Genomic DNA, 14,719 nt, shown 5'->3' on the forward strand with positions numbered 1-14,719 from the left:
AAAACCTTAGTAGGGCAGCTAGACTCTGACCTGATCTGCAGTAGTAAGGAAAAAGAGACCAGGAAGTGGTCCATCCAGGCCTGCGGGATTGGGGTACACATTTGAATCCGAGGAAGGTTAGAAAAAACTGGGTCCAGCAGGTGACCTGCTACGTGCGTAGCTCCGAGCACATGCTGCCTCAAGTGGAAAGCTTCTAGATCTGCCAAAAAACCACCGATCTCCGCTCTTTCTTCATTTTCAAAATGGAGGTTAAGATCGCCCAGGATAGTGAAATTTGCTGCCCTGCTGGCAAAGTGTCCCATTTTATTTAAAAGATCTTCCCTAAAGCCGGTCGCTGGCCCGGGGGGTCTATATATCAGAAGACCCGTCAGTGTAAAATTGTGAGTTAGCCCAATTTTGAAGGAGGCAGATTCACAGCCCACTATACTTTCCCTATCCAGGCTAACAGTGTAGACCTCCTTGACTACCACTGCCACCCCGCCCACTCTGCCCCCTGCACGATTCAGCATTTTTAGGACGTAGCCAGATTGAAGAGCCAGCCAAGGTACTGCCATAATATCTTGGCTTAGCCAGGTCTCCGTAAGGAAGAGGGCATAGGGGATTCGTCAAGCAGAAGGTCAAACACTTCAGCGTGATGCTTTATCAGGGAACGGCAGTTAAGGCTAAGGAGTCTAAACTCCTTAAACCCTGATGGACAGAGGTCTCGCTGTACTAGAGGCAAATCAAGTGAGCAAAGATAACAATGATAGGAGTGTTCCTGCAAGGACCATGGTGAAGAAGGGCAGGTCGAAGCCAGGGCAAGGAGATCATCCCGCGAGTACCTGACTCGGTCACTAGCGCATATAACAGAGAGCCCGGCGCCGGAACGGTGCGGACGGGCGCAGACGGGCGCAGACGGGCTTTCCTTAGGCGCGCCTTTGCACGGTCGCGGCTGCGCCTGCATTTATAGGCCTCTGGGAGGATCCGGCCTGGGTGACTGAAAAGCCTGCTTCCCCCCAATCCAAGATGGCCGCAACTACTCCGACCGTCCAGAGGAAGTAGAAGCCCCACGCCACCAAGCCTCGCCCACTACTCGCAGCGACTCAACAGCCCTTAAAATGCCACATATGAAATTGGGTAAGTTAAAAATGAGTGTTTTAAGTCTTTATCAAAGTTAAAACAAAGTTAAAAAAACGGCGCGTTAGCAGGATAGCACATAAAATAACAAGGTGCGATACCAAGTAACTGTGTACCACTCGCTCCCGGCTCAAGCCTCAGGAGCCTAATACTGGCGCGGTCGCGGCTGCACCTGCATTTATAGGCCTCTGGGAGGATCCGGCCTGGGTGATTGAAAAGCCTGCTTCCCCCCAATCCAAGATGGCCGCAACTACTCCGACCGTCCGGAGGAAGTGGAAGCTCCAAGCCACCAAGCCTCGCCCACTACTCGCAGCGACTCAACAGCCCTTAAAATGCCACATATGAAATTGGGTAAGTTAAAAATTAGTGTTTTAAGTTGTTATCAAAGTTAAAACAAAGTTAAAAAAACGGCGCGTTAGCAGGATAGCACATAAAATAACAAGATACGATACCAAGTAACTGTGTACAACTCGCTCCCGGCTCAAGCCTCAGGAGCCTAATACTGGCGCGGTCGCGGCTGCGCCTGCATTTATAGGCCTCTGGGAGGATCTGGCCTGGGTGACTGAAAAGCCTGCTTCCCCCCAATCCAAGATGGCCGCAACTACTCCGACCGTCCAGAGGAAGTGGAAGCCCCAAGCCACCAAGCCTCGCCCACTACTCGCAGCGACTCAACAGCCCTTAAAATGCCACATATGAAATTGGTTAAGTTAAAAATGAGTGTTTTAAGTCTTTATCAAAGTTAAAACAAAGTTAAAAAAACGGCGCGTTAGCAGGATAGCACATAAAATAACAAGGTACGATACCAAGTAACTGTGTACCACTCGCTCCCGGCTCAAGCCTCAGGAGCCTAATACTGGTGTGGTCGCCGCTGCGCCTGCATTTATAGGCCTCTGGGAGGATCCGGCCTGGGTGACTGAAAAGCCTGCTTCCCCCCAATCCAAGATGGCCGCAACTACTCCGACCGTCCGGAGGAAGTGGAAGCCCCAAGCCACCAAGCCTCGCCCACTACTCGCAGCGACTCAACAGCCCTTAAAATGCCACATATGAAATTGGTTAAGTTAGAAATTAGTGTTTAAGTCTTTATCAAAGTTAAAACAAAGTTAAAAAAACGGCGCGTTAGCAGGATAACACATAAAATAACCAGGTACGATACCAAGTAACTGTGTACCACTCGCTCCCGGCTCAAGCCTCAGGAGCCTAATATATTAACAGGAGCCTAATATATTAACAGAAAAAAACATAGGTTTCAGGGGTGTTATAGTTAGCTGGCCATTTCACTCATACAAAACCATAGTAATTCCTCCGTTATAGTTAGTTCTGCTAACTATGACTCGCGCGCCCGCAATACACTGCTGATGATTTCACATATTGCATCATTCATGACATGGTCAGTGACATCACTGATGACATCACTGATGACATCTCAAATGACATCACTGATTACATCATCCAGTGAATGTGGTTTAGTTTGAAGTTTAAATATGTATTATATATATACCAATCTGTATTGAAGATTGAGTAGATATATAACTGTCTGGATGGAGGATTTAGTAGCTGTCTGACTGTCTGTTTAAGTGAGTAATTAAAAGTGTCTCACTTAATACATGGATTAGTAACTAAACTATGTGAATGTGTGCATCACTGTCTCTGTTGTTGTATAACATGCTGCATCAGTTAGTCACTAACTACATGAGTGTGTATATTAGGTATTGATTAGTTGGGTGAGTATTTGTACGGGACACTGAGTTTGTGTGTGGCTGGATGGGGTGTGTGTAACTCTATGCATAGATGTGTGAATGGTTGATTTACTAGGTGTATAGGTTTAAGAGTGTATGTGGAAACAGTTGTTTGGGTGACTGAGTGTATTTATTTGTGTGTTGGTGAGCGAATATATGTTTTAGTTGTACATCTTCAACAAAGTACAAAAATAAAAGGCATTGTATGTGAGAGTTGGTGTATATAAATAAGTAAGTATAAGAGTCAGTGATTGTGAGAGTAACTATATGAATGAGTGTATAATTGTAATGGTAATTTCTTAACATATTAACTATGAGTTACAATGTGTTTGAATAAATGAGGTGTTGTTGGATAATTGTGTAAGTGAGTAAATGTAAGTGTGATTAATTTTTTTCATGAGTAAGTAGGATGACTGCATAACCGACTAAGATGACTGCTGATGTGTCAATGTCTATATATGTGTATAAGTGCATTTGATAGTGTTCTATTAATTAGTGACTGCATGTATAAATGATTCTGTTGCTGAATGGGTAGTTGTGTGTGTAGACTTAGGAATCAGTGAGTAGGTATGTAGTAACTGGTATTGGTGTGTCAATGGTTTCAAATATGGTACTCTGTATTTTACAGTGAGTGATAAAAGGTTATACTAGTGTATGATGAGGTATATCAGATTGTCACGTGGATGATGTCATCAGTGATGTCATTTGAGATGTCATCAGTGATGTCACTGACCATGTCATGAATGATGCAATATGTGACATCATCAGCATTGCATTGCGGGCACGCGAGTTATAGTTAGCAGAACTAACTATAACGGAGGAATTACTATGGTTTTGTATGAGTGAAATGGCCAGCTAACTATAACACCCCTGAAACCTATGTTTTTTTCTGTGAATTTCTAAGGTTTTTTAAATGCTAATTTCTAAACTATAACGTCTCTGAAACCTATGGTTTTTTCAGTGAATTTCAAAGCTTTTTTGAATGCTAATTTCTAACTATAACGTCTCTGAAACCTATGTTTTTTTTCAGAGAATGTCAAAGGTTTTTTAAATGCAAATTTCTAAGTGTGATAGTAGTTATACCTATTTTTTTGTACTGATTTTCTACAGTTTTTGACTGTTTATTTATAAATATTTTATTCATTAAATAACATTATATATTTTTCAGAAAATTGCAAAAAAAAATTTTTATAAAAAACAAACTGAAATATTGATTCATTTTTTGTTTTCATTTTTTATTTTAATATATTTATATTATTTTCTTTTTTTTTTTAAATGTCCCAATTGTTTTTTTCTGAGTCGCGCGCTCAAAGCGCACACATCACGGTGGATGCGCGGATTCTAGCCGCCATTTTAGAAAAGTCGTGAAGGATCCGCGTATGAAGTGTGATGGCTGCGTGTTTTTCAGTGATAGCATATACATTTAATATTACGTGATGTGCGCGATTGGTATGCGAACAGTCCGTGACTCCTGCTCCCGCACATTCGCGACACATGTGCATTACGGTACGAGATACTTGTGTTGTTGGCAGGTTCCGCGTGACATCATATACGTGCTGGGGTGCGCTGGGTACGCGACTCCCACAAGAAAATGTTATGTTCCAAAATGATTATCGAAGATATTCATAAAAATAATATATTTGTACTTATAATAAACTTATATTATTTTTAAATATCTTTTCGCGAAGTCGGGTGCATGCATCATGAGTGCAGAGAACCAGGTCAGCAGAGCTGCTGTAGAGCCAGAGAAACCAGGTCAACAGAGCCGTTGTAGAGCCAGAGAACCAGGTCAGCAGAGCTGCTCTAGAGCCTAAGAAGCAGGTCAGCAGAGCTGCTCTAGAACCAGAGACCGAGGTCAGCAGAGCTGCTCTAGAGCCAGAGAAACCAGGTCAGCAGAGCTGCTTTAGAGAGAGAGAACCAGGTCAGCAGAACTGCTTTAGAGCCAGAGAACCAGGTCAGCAGAGCTGCTTTAGAGGGAGAGAACCAGGTCCGCAGAACTGCTTTAGAGCCAGAGAACCAGGTCAGCAGAGCTGCTCTAGAGCCAGAGACCCAGGTCAGCAGAGCTGCTCTAGAGGCCGAGAACCACGTCAGCAGAGCTACTGTAAAGCCAGAGAAACCAGGTCAGCAGAGCTGCTTTAGAGGGAGAGAACCAGATCAGCAGAACTGCGTTAGAGCCAGAGAACCAGGTCAGCAGAGCTGCACTAGAGCCAGAGACCCACCAGGTCAGCAGAGCAGCTTTAGAGCCATAGAACCAAGTCAGCAGAGCTGCTTTAGAGCCAGAGAACCAGGTCAGCAGAGCATCTCTAGAGCCAGGGAACCAGGTCAGCAGAGCTGCTTTAGAGCCATAGAACCAGGTCAGCAGAGCTGCATTAGAGCCATAGAAGCAGGTCAGCAGAGCTGCTTTAGAGCCAGAGAACCAGGTCAGCAGAGCTGCTTTGGAGGGAGAGAACCAGGTCAGCAGAGCTGCTTTAGAGCAAGAGAACCACTTCAGCAGAGCTGCTCTAGAGCCAAAGAGAATCAGGTCGGCAGAGCTGCTTTGGAGCCAGAGAACCAGGTCAGCGGAGCTGCTCTAGAGCCATAGAACCAGGTAAGCAGAGCTACTTTAGAGCCATAGAACCAGGTCAGCAGAGCTGCTCTAGAGGCAGAGAACGAGGTCAGCAGAGCTGCTCTAGAGACAGAGAACCAGGTCAGCAGAGCTGATTTAGAGGGAGAGAACCAGGTCAGCAGAGCTGTTTTAAAACGAGAGAACCAGGTCAACAGAGCTGCTCTAGAGCCAGAGACCCAGGTCAGCAGAGCTGTTTTAGAGCCAGAGAACCAGGTCAGCAGAGCTTCTCTAGAGACAGAGAACCAAGTCAGCAGAACTGCTTCAGAGCCTAAGAACCAGGTCAGGAGAGCTGCTCTAGAGCCAGAGAACCAGGTCAGCAGAGCTGCTGTAGAGCCAGAGAAACCAGGTCAGTAGAGCTGCTTTAGAGCGAGAGAAGCAGGTCAGCAGAGCTGCTTTAGAGGGAGAGAACCAGGTCAGCAGAGCTGTTTTAAAGCAAAGGGACCAGGTCAGCAGAGCTGCTCTAGAGCCAGAGAACCAGGTCAGCAGAACTGCTTTAGACTAGAGTCATAGAACCGGGTCAGCAGAGCTGCTTTAGAACCAGAGAACCAGCTCAGCAGACCTGTTGTAGAGCCAGAGAACCAGGTCAGCAGAGCTGCTCTAGAGCCTAAGAACTAGGCCAGAATAGCTGCTGTAGAGCCAGATAAACCAGGTCGGCAGAGCTGCTTTAGAGGGAGAGAACCAGGTCAGCAGAGCTGCTTTAGAGCCAGAGATCCAGGCCATCAGAGCTGCTTTAGAGTCAGAGAACCAGGTCAGCAGAGCTGCTTTAGAGCCAGAGAACCAGGTCAGCAGAGCTGCTCTAGAGCCATAGAACCAGGTCAGCAGAGCTGCTCTAGAGCCAGAGAACCAAGTCAGCAGAGCTACTTTAGAGCCACAGAACCAGGTAAGCAGAGCTGGTTTAGAGCCAGAGAACCAGGTAAGCAGAGCTGCCGTAGAGCCAGAGAAACAAGGTCAGCAGATCTGCTTTAGAGGGAGAGAACCAGGTCAGCAGAACTGCTTTAGAGCCAGAGAACCAGGTCAACAGAGCTGCACTAGAGCCAGAGAACCAGGTCAGCAGAGCAGCTTTAGAGCCATAGAACCAGGTCAGCAGAGCTGCTCTAGAGGCAGAGACCAGGTCAGCAGAACTGCTTTAGAGCCAGAGAACCAGGTCAGCAGAGCTCTTTAGAGGGAGAGAACCAGGACAGCAGATCTGCTTTAGAGCCAGAGAACGAGGTCAGCAGAGCATCTCTAGAGCCAGAGTACCAGGTCAGCAGAGCTGCTTTAGAGCCATAGAACCAGGTCAGCAGAGCTGCTCTAGAGCCAGAGAACCAAGTCAGCAGAGCTACTTTAGAGCCACAGAACCAGGTCAGCAGAGCTGGTTTAGAGCCAGAGAACCAGGTAAGCAGAGCTGCCGTAGAGCCAGAGAAACCAGGTCAGCAGATCTGCTTTAGAGGGAGAGAACCAGGTCAGCAGAACGGCTTTAGAGCCAGAGAACCAGGTCAACAGAGCTGCACTAGAGCCAGAGAACCAGGTCAGCAGAGCAGCTTTAGAGCCATAGAACCAGGTCAGCAGAGCTGCTCTAGATGCAGAGAACCAGGTCAGCAGAACTGCTTTAGACTAGAGTCATAGAACCGGGTCAGCAGAGCTGCTTTAGAACCAGAGAACCAGCTCAGCAGACCTGTTGTAGAGCCAGAGAACCAGGTCAGCAGAGCTGCTCTAGAGCCTAAGAACTAGGCCAGAATAGCTGCTGTAGAGCCAGATAAACCAGGTCGGCAGAGCTGCTTTAGAGGGAGAGAACCAGGTCAGCAGAGCTGCTTTAGAGCCAGAGATCCAGGCCATCAGAGCTGCTTTAGAGTCAGAGAACCAGGTCAGCAGAGCTGCTTTAGAGCCAGAGAACCAGGTCAGCAGAGCTGCTCTAGAGCCATAGAACCAGGTCAGCAGAGCTGCTCTAGAGCCAGAGAACCAAGTCAGCAGAGCTACTTTAGAGCCACAGAACCAGGTAAGCAGAGCTGGTTTAGAGCCAGAGAACCAGGTAAGCAGAGCTGCCGTAGAGCCAGAGAAACAAGGTCAGCAGATCTGCTTTAGAGGGAGAGAACCAGGTCAGCAGAACTGCTTTAGAGCCAGAGAACCAGGTCAACAGAGCTGCACTAGAGCCAGAGAACCAGGTCAGCAGAGCAGCTTTAGAGCCATAGAACCAGGTCAGCAGAGCTGCTCTAGAGGCAGAGACCAGGTCAGCAGAACTGCTTTAGAGCCAGAGAACCAGGTCAGCAGAGCTCTTTAGAGGGAGAGAACCAGGACAGCAGATCTGCTTTAGAGCCAGAGAACCAGGTCAGCAGAGCATCTCTAGAGCCAGAGTACCAGGTCAGCAGAGCTGCTTTAGAGCCATAGAACCAGGTCAGCAGAGCTGCTCTAGAGCCAGAGAACCAAGTCAGCAGAGCTACTTTAGAGCCACAGAACCAGGTCAGCAGAGCTGGTTTAGAGCCAGAGAACCAGGTAAGCAGAGCTGCCGTAGAGCCAGAGAAACCAAGTCAGCAGATCTGCTTTAGAGGGAGAGAACCAGGTCAGCAGAACGGCTTTAGAGCCAGAGAACCAGGTCAACAGAGCTGCACTAGAGCCAGAGAACCAGGTCAGCAGAGCAGCTTTAGAGCCATAGAACCAGGTCAGCAGAGCTGCTCTAGATGCAGAGAACCAGGTCAGCAGAACTGCTTTAGAGCCAGAGAACCAGGTCAGCACAGCTCTTTAGAGGGAGAGAACCAGGTCAGCAGATCTGCTTTAGAGCCAGAGAACCAGGTCAGCAGAGCATCTCTAGAGCCAGAGTACCAGGTCAGCAGAGCTGCTTTAGAGCCATAGAACCAGGTCTGCAGAGCTGCTTTAGAGCCATAGAACCAGGTCAGCAGAGCTGCTCTAGAGGCAGAGAGCGAGGTCAGCAGAGCTGCTCTAGAGGCAGAGAACCAGGTCAGCAGAGCTGATTTAGAGGGAGAGAACCAGGTCAGCAGAGCTGTTTTAGAGCCAGAGAGCCAATTCAGCAGAGCTGCTTTAGAGGGAGAGAACCAGGTCAGCAGAGCTGCTTTAGAGCCAGAGAACCAGTTCAGCAGAGCTGCTCTAGAGCCAGCGAGAACCAGGTCAGCAGAGCTGCTTTAGAGCCAGAGAACCAGGTCAGCAGAGCTGCTCTAGAGCCATAGAACCAGGTCAGCAGAGCTGCTCTAGAGGCAGAGAACCAGGTCAGCAGAGCTGATTTAGAGGGAGAGAACCAGGTAAGCAGAGCTGTTTTAGAGCCAGAGAACCAGGTCAGTAGAGCTGCTCTAGAGCCAGAAAACCAGGTCAGCAGAGCTGCTTTAGAGCCAGAGAACCAGGTCAGCAGAGCTGCTCTAGAGGCAGAGAACCAGGTCAGCAGAGCTGCTTTTGAGCCCAAGTACCAGGTCAGCAGAGCTGCTCTTGAGCCAGAGAACCAGGTCAGCAGAGCTGCTCTTGAGCCAGAGAAACCAGGTCAGTAGAGCTGCTTTAGAGCGAGAGAACCAGGTCAGCAGAGCTGCTTTAGAGGGAGAGAACCAGGTCAGCAGAGCTGCTTTAGAGGGAGAGAACCAGGTCAGCAGAGCTGCTTTAGAGCCAAGGGACCAGGTCAGCATAGCTGACCAGGTCCCAGAGAGCCAGGTCAGCAGAACTGCTTTAGAGTCATAGAACCGGGTCAGCAGAGCTGCTTTAGAGCCAGAGAACCAGGTCAGCAGACCTGTTGTAGAGCCAGAGAACCAGGTCAGCACACCTGCTCTAGAGCCTAAGAACTAGGTCAGCAGAGCTGGTCTAGAGCCAGAGAAACCAGGTCAGCAGAGCTGCTTTAGAGGTAGAGAACCAGGTCAGTTTAGCTGCTTTAGAGCCAGAGATGCAGGCCAGCAGTGCTGCTTTAGAGCCAGAGAACCAGGTCAGCAGAGCTGCTTTAGAGCCAGAGAACCAGGTCAGCAGAGCTGCTCTAGAGCCAGAGAACCAAGTCAGCAGAGCTGCTTTAGAGCCAGAGAACCAGGTCAGCAGAGCTGCTCTAGAGCCTAAGAACCAGGTCAGCAGAGCTGCTCTAGAGCCATAGAACCAGGTCAGCAGAGCTGCTGTAGAGCCAGAGAAACCAGGTCAGTATAGCTGCTTTAGAGGGAGAGAACCAGGTCAGCAGAGCTGCTCTAGAGGGAGAGAAGCAGGTCAGCAGAGCTGCTCTAGAGGGAGAGAACCAGGTCAGTATAGCTGCTCTAGAGCCAGAGAACCATGTCAGCAGAACTGCTTTAGAGCCATAGAACCGGGTCAGCAGAGCTGCTGTAGAGCCAGAGAACCAGGTCAACATAGCTGTTGTAGAGCCAGAGAACCAGATCAGCAGAGCTGCTCTGTAGCCTAGGAACTAGGTCAGCAGAGCTGCTCTAGAGCCAGAGAACCAGGTCAGCAGACTTGCTGTAGAGCCAGAGAAACCAGGTCAGCAGAGCTGCTTTAGAGGTAGACTGACTGACACTGATTGACTGACACTGACTGACACTGATTGACTGACACTGACTGACTGACACTGACACTGACTGACTGATACTGACTGACACTGACTGACTGCTCTCTACTACTCTCCACTACTCTCTCTCTAATACTCACTCCCTACTATTCATTCTCTACTACTCTCTACTACTCACTCTCTACTACTCTCTACTACTCACTCTCTACTACTCACTCTCTACTACTCTCTACTACTCTCTCTTTACTACTCACTCTCTACTACTCTACTACTTTCTCTCTACTACTCACTCTCTACTACTCACTCGCTACTACTCTCTACTACTCACTCTACTACTCACTCTCTACTACTCTCTACTACTACTCTCTACTACTACTCTCTACTACTCACCCTCTACTACTCACTCTCTACTACTCACTCTCTACTACTCTCTACTACTCACTCTACTACTCTCTACCACTCACTCTCTACTACTCTACTACTCACTCTCTACTACTCTCTACTACTCTCTCTACTACTCACTCTCTACTAGTCACTCTACTACTTTTTACTACTCACTCTCTACTACTCTCTCTCTACTACTCACTCTCTAATACTCACTCTCTATTACTCGCTCTCTACTACTCACTCTCCACTACTCACTCTCTACTACTCGCTCTCTACTACTCTCTACTACACACTCTCTACTACTCACTCTCTTCTACTCTACTACTCACTCTCTACTACTCACTCTCACTCTCTACTACTCACTCTCTACTGCTCTACTACTCACTCTCTACTACTCTCTCTCTACTACTCACTTTCTACTACTCTCTACTACTCACTCTCTACTACTCTCTCTCTACTTCTCTCTACTGCTCACTCTCCACTACTCACTCTCTACTACTCGCTCTCAACTACTCTCTACTACTCAATATACTACTCACTCTCTACTACTCTTTCTACTTCTCACTCTCTATTACTTTCTCTACTACTCATTCTCTACTACTCTTTACTACTCACTCTCTACTACACACTGTCTACTACTTGCTCTCTACTACTCGCTCTCCACTACTCTCTACTACTCACTCTCTACTGTGCTCTACTACTCATTCTCTACTACTCTCTACTACTCACTCTCTACTACTCCACTAATCTTCACTACTCACTCTCTACTACTCACTCTCTACTACTCACTCTTTGCTACTCTAATACTCTCTACTACTCTCTCTCTACTACTCACTCTCTACTACTCACTCTCTACTACTCTCTACTATTCACTCTCTACTACTCTCTCTCTACTACTCACTCTCTACTACTCTCTACTACTCACTCTACTACTCACTCTCTACTACTCACTCTCTACTAGTCTCTCTCCACTACTCTCTACTACTCACACTCTACTACTCACTCTACTACTCACTCTCTACTACTCACACTTTACTACTCTCTACTACTCACTCTCTACTAATCTCTCTCTACTACTCTCTACTACTCACTCTACTACGCACTCTCCACTACTCTCTACTACTCTCTCTCTGCTACTCACTCTCTGCTACTCACTCTCTACTTCTCACTCTCTACTACTCACTCTCTACTACTCTCTCTATTAGTCTCCACTACTCTCTACTGCTCACTCTCTACTCTCTATTACTCACTCTCTACTCTCTACCTCTCTAACTCTCTACCTCTCTACCTCTCTACCTCTCTACCTCTACCTCTCTACCTCTACCTCTCTACCGCTACACCTCTACCTCTCTACCTCTCTCTACCTCTCTCTACACGCACACATATGCACATATATACATATGCATATATATGCATACGCATTTATATATATGTATGTGTATATATATATATATACATACATATATAAACATATATATAATCTGCATATATATATAAATACAAATATAAATGCATGCATTCATATACATATACATATACATATATGCATACATATGCATGTTATGTACAGGAAAGTTTGAAAAACACTAATACACACAAAGCTAAAAAGCCACCTAATTACAAACAGAATTGCTTTAACTTAAAAGAGGGCGAGACCTATTGCATTTTCAATGCTTGTTTACTTTGGTTCCATCAAGAAGGCATTCAGATGTGTCACACATTTGCCATAAATTCTAAATGTTAGCACTCTAGTTGCTCATTAGATCACTGTAGTAAAGCTACTGCTCACCAGGGAAGTCTGCTGCTGGTATTCAAAGTGCATGTTTCAGTCTGCATGTCAGAATTTTTTAATGAAATAGAAGAGGATTTGAGAAGTCAAAATGTGCCCTAATTTTTCTTTCTGCAGCACTAATCATAATTTCCTATGGCAAAATGAACCCCCTCATTTTGTTCCTTTGCAAATTAAATGTTTTAAGTGTTACCACTTTATTCTAATCAAGATGGCTTCAGGTGTGCCATACTTTTGTCATAAGTTAGACTGTTAGCACTCTAGTTGTTCTTTAGAACACTCTGGGACATTCTGTCATTGGGCTATACTTGGGCTACATCTGGGTGATATTTGTGCTACATTTGGGCTCTTTTGTCTCTGGTAGCCATCTTGGGAGACTTATTTGTTATGAAGTTTGCTAATTTCCTCATTTACTTCAGTCTCCTCAGTAGGAATACTTTCAGTTTTTCACTTTGATTCCATTAAGAAGGAATTCAGATGTGTCACACATTTGCCATAAATATAGAATGTTAGCACTCTAGTTGCTTATTAGATCACTGTAGTAAAGCTGCTGCTCACCAGGGAAGTCTGCTGCTGGTATTGAAAGTAAATGTTTCAGTCTGCCTGTCAGAATTTTTTAATGAAATATGGCAAAATGAACCCCCTCATGTTGTTCCTTTTTAAATTACATGTTTTAAGAGTTACCACTTTATTCCAATCAAGATGGCTTCAGGTGTGCCATACGTTTGTCATAAGTGGGACTGTTAGCGCTCTAATTGTTCTTTCGAACACTCTGGGAAGCTGCAGTAGAACAGAAAGGAATCAACTGACAGTCTCTGCCCTTGTTGGATGTACATGTTTTACTGAGAATGTCAGACTTCATTCTCACATGTCTGAGAAAGATTATGTAAATTTACAGAAAATATGCTCAGTTTAGCTTATAGATCACCTTCCAAACCACTGTGTGAAAAGCATGAGAAAATAGTTTTCTCTCAAACATGATTCATGATATCCCAGCAGAAGGCTCTTTCACATGTAAAATCACCTTAGAACACACCGCAATTCCTAAAATGAGTATGGTACCATCAACAAATGATTTATAATGTAACTAAAGTCTTAAAATCTTCTATTAACTGCAATGCTTTTTAATGAGGTGCTATCATGTATATTGGTCCCAAGATGGCTGCCAACACTTCTTGGATGAAGTGCTGACAGCCAATCAGATCTCACGATGAGATGTGTGGTTAGGCTCCGCCCACATATATATATGATTTTACTTTTGATTTTCTCAGGAACTACTGAGCAGATTGACACCAGACCTGCAAAAGGCACATCCCTGAGCTGAGGACTACCTCTCTGCCAAATTTCAAGTAATTCTGTTCAGCTGTTCGGGCTGTACCTTGGACTAAAGGTCCCTATGGAAAATTGCATGGGGAAAACGTGTTTTGGGACCCCCTTTTTTCTCAGCCTCCGCTTGACGAATCCCCCCGAGACTTTTAGGGTAGGAGCGGAGCGGAGCGCCCCACCTATTTTGAAAATTTCGCGAGGATTCGTCAACCGGCGCCAAAGTTATTCCAAATAGAATGTTGCGGATTTCCTATGGAAACACGGTCCTAACTATAACTATCTACTGGCGACCGCCAGTAGATAATATATATATATATATTTATATATATGCTGAAAAATCCACTGTAATTCGAAATTAGCATTTAAAAAACCATTGAAATTCACTTAAAAAACATAGGTTTCATGCACGTTATAGTTAGAAATTAACATTTAAAAAACCTTGGAAATTCACTGAAGAAACCATAGGTTTCAGGGACGTTATAGTTACTTGAACATTTCACTCGTAGAAAACCAGAGAAATTCCATCCGTTATAGTTAGTTCAGCTAACTATAACTCGCTCCCCCACAATGCACTGCTGATGACGTCACATATTACATCATTCATGACATGGTCAGTGACATCACTGATGACATCTCAAATGACATCACTGATGACATCATCCAGTGACTGTGTTATTCTTTAAAGTTTAAATATGTATTAGATATATGCCAAGGTGTTTTGAAGAATGAGTGGGTGTATAAGTGTCTGAATGGAGGATGCAGTAGGTGCGTGACAGACTGTTTAAGTGAGTGATTAAACGTGTCTTACTAAATGCATGGGTCAGTGTCTAAACTGCATGAATGTCTGTATCTGTCTGTTGTTGTATAAGCTGCTGCATGGGTTGGTCAGTAGCTACATGAGTGTCTATATGGGTTATCTGAGTATTTGCATGGGTCCCTGGGTGTGTGTGTGGGTGGGTGTGAGGTGTGTGAGTCTGTGAATAGATGTTTGAGTGGTAGATTCACTGTGTGTATGGGTTCAAGAGTGCATGAGGAAACAGCTGTATGGGTGGGTAAGTGTGTGTATGGGTATGTTGGTGAGTGAATGGATTTCTCAATGGTACATGTCCAAGTAACTACATATGTAAAAGGCAGTGTATGTCAAAGTTGAAGTATATAAATGACTACACGTGAGTGTCAGTGATTGTGAGAGTGGCTGTATGAATGAGTGTGTACTTGTATCAGTGATTGTAGAAGGGAGTAAGTATGCATTTGTTTCTGTTTGAATAAGTGATGTGGTGTGCGTATAACTGTATAGGTCAGTAAATGGA

The sequence above is a fragment of the Triturus cristatus genome, chromosome 3_2 (genome assembly GCF_964204655.1).
Source record: "Triturus cristatus chromosome 3_2, aTriCri1.1, whole genome shotgun sequence".
NCBI lineage: Eukaryota > Metazoa > Chordata > Amphibia > Caudata > Salamandridae > Triturus > Triturus cristatus.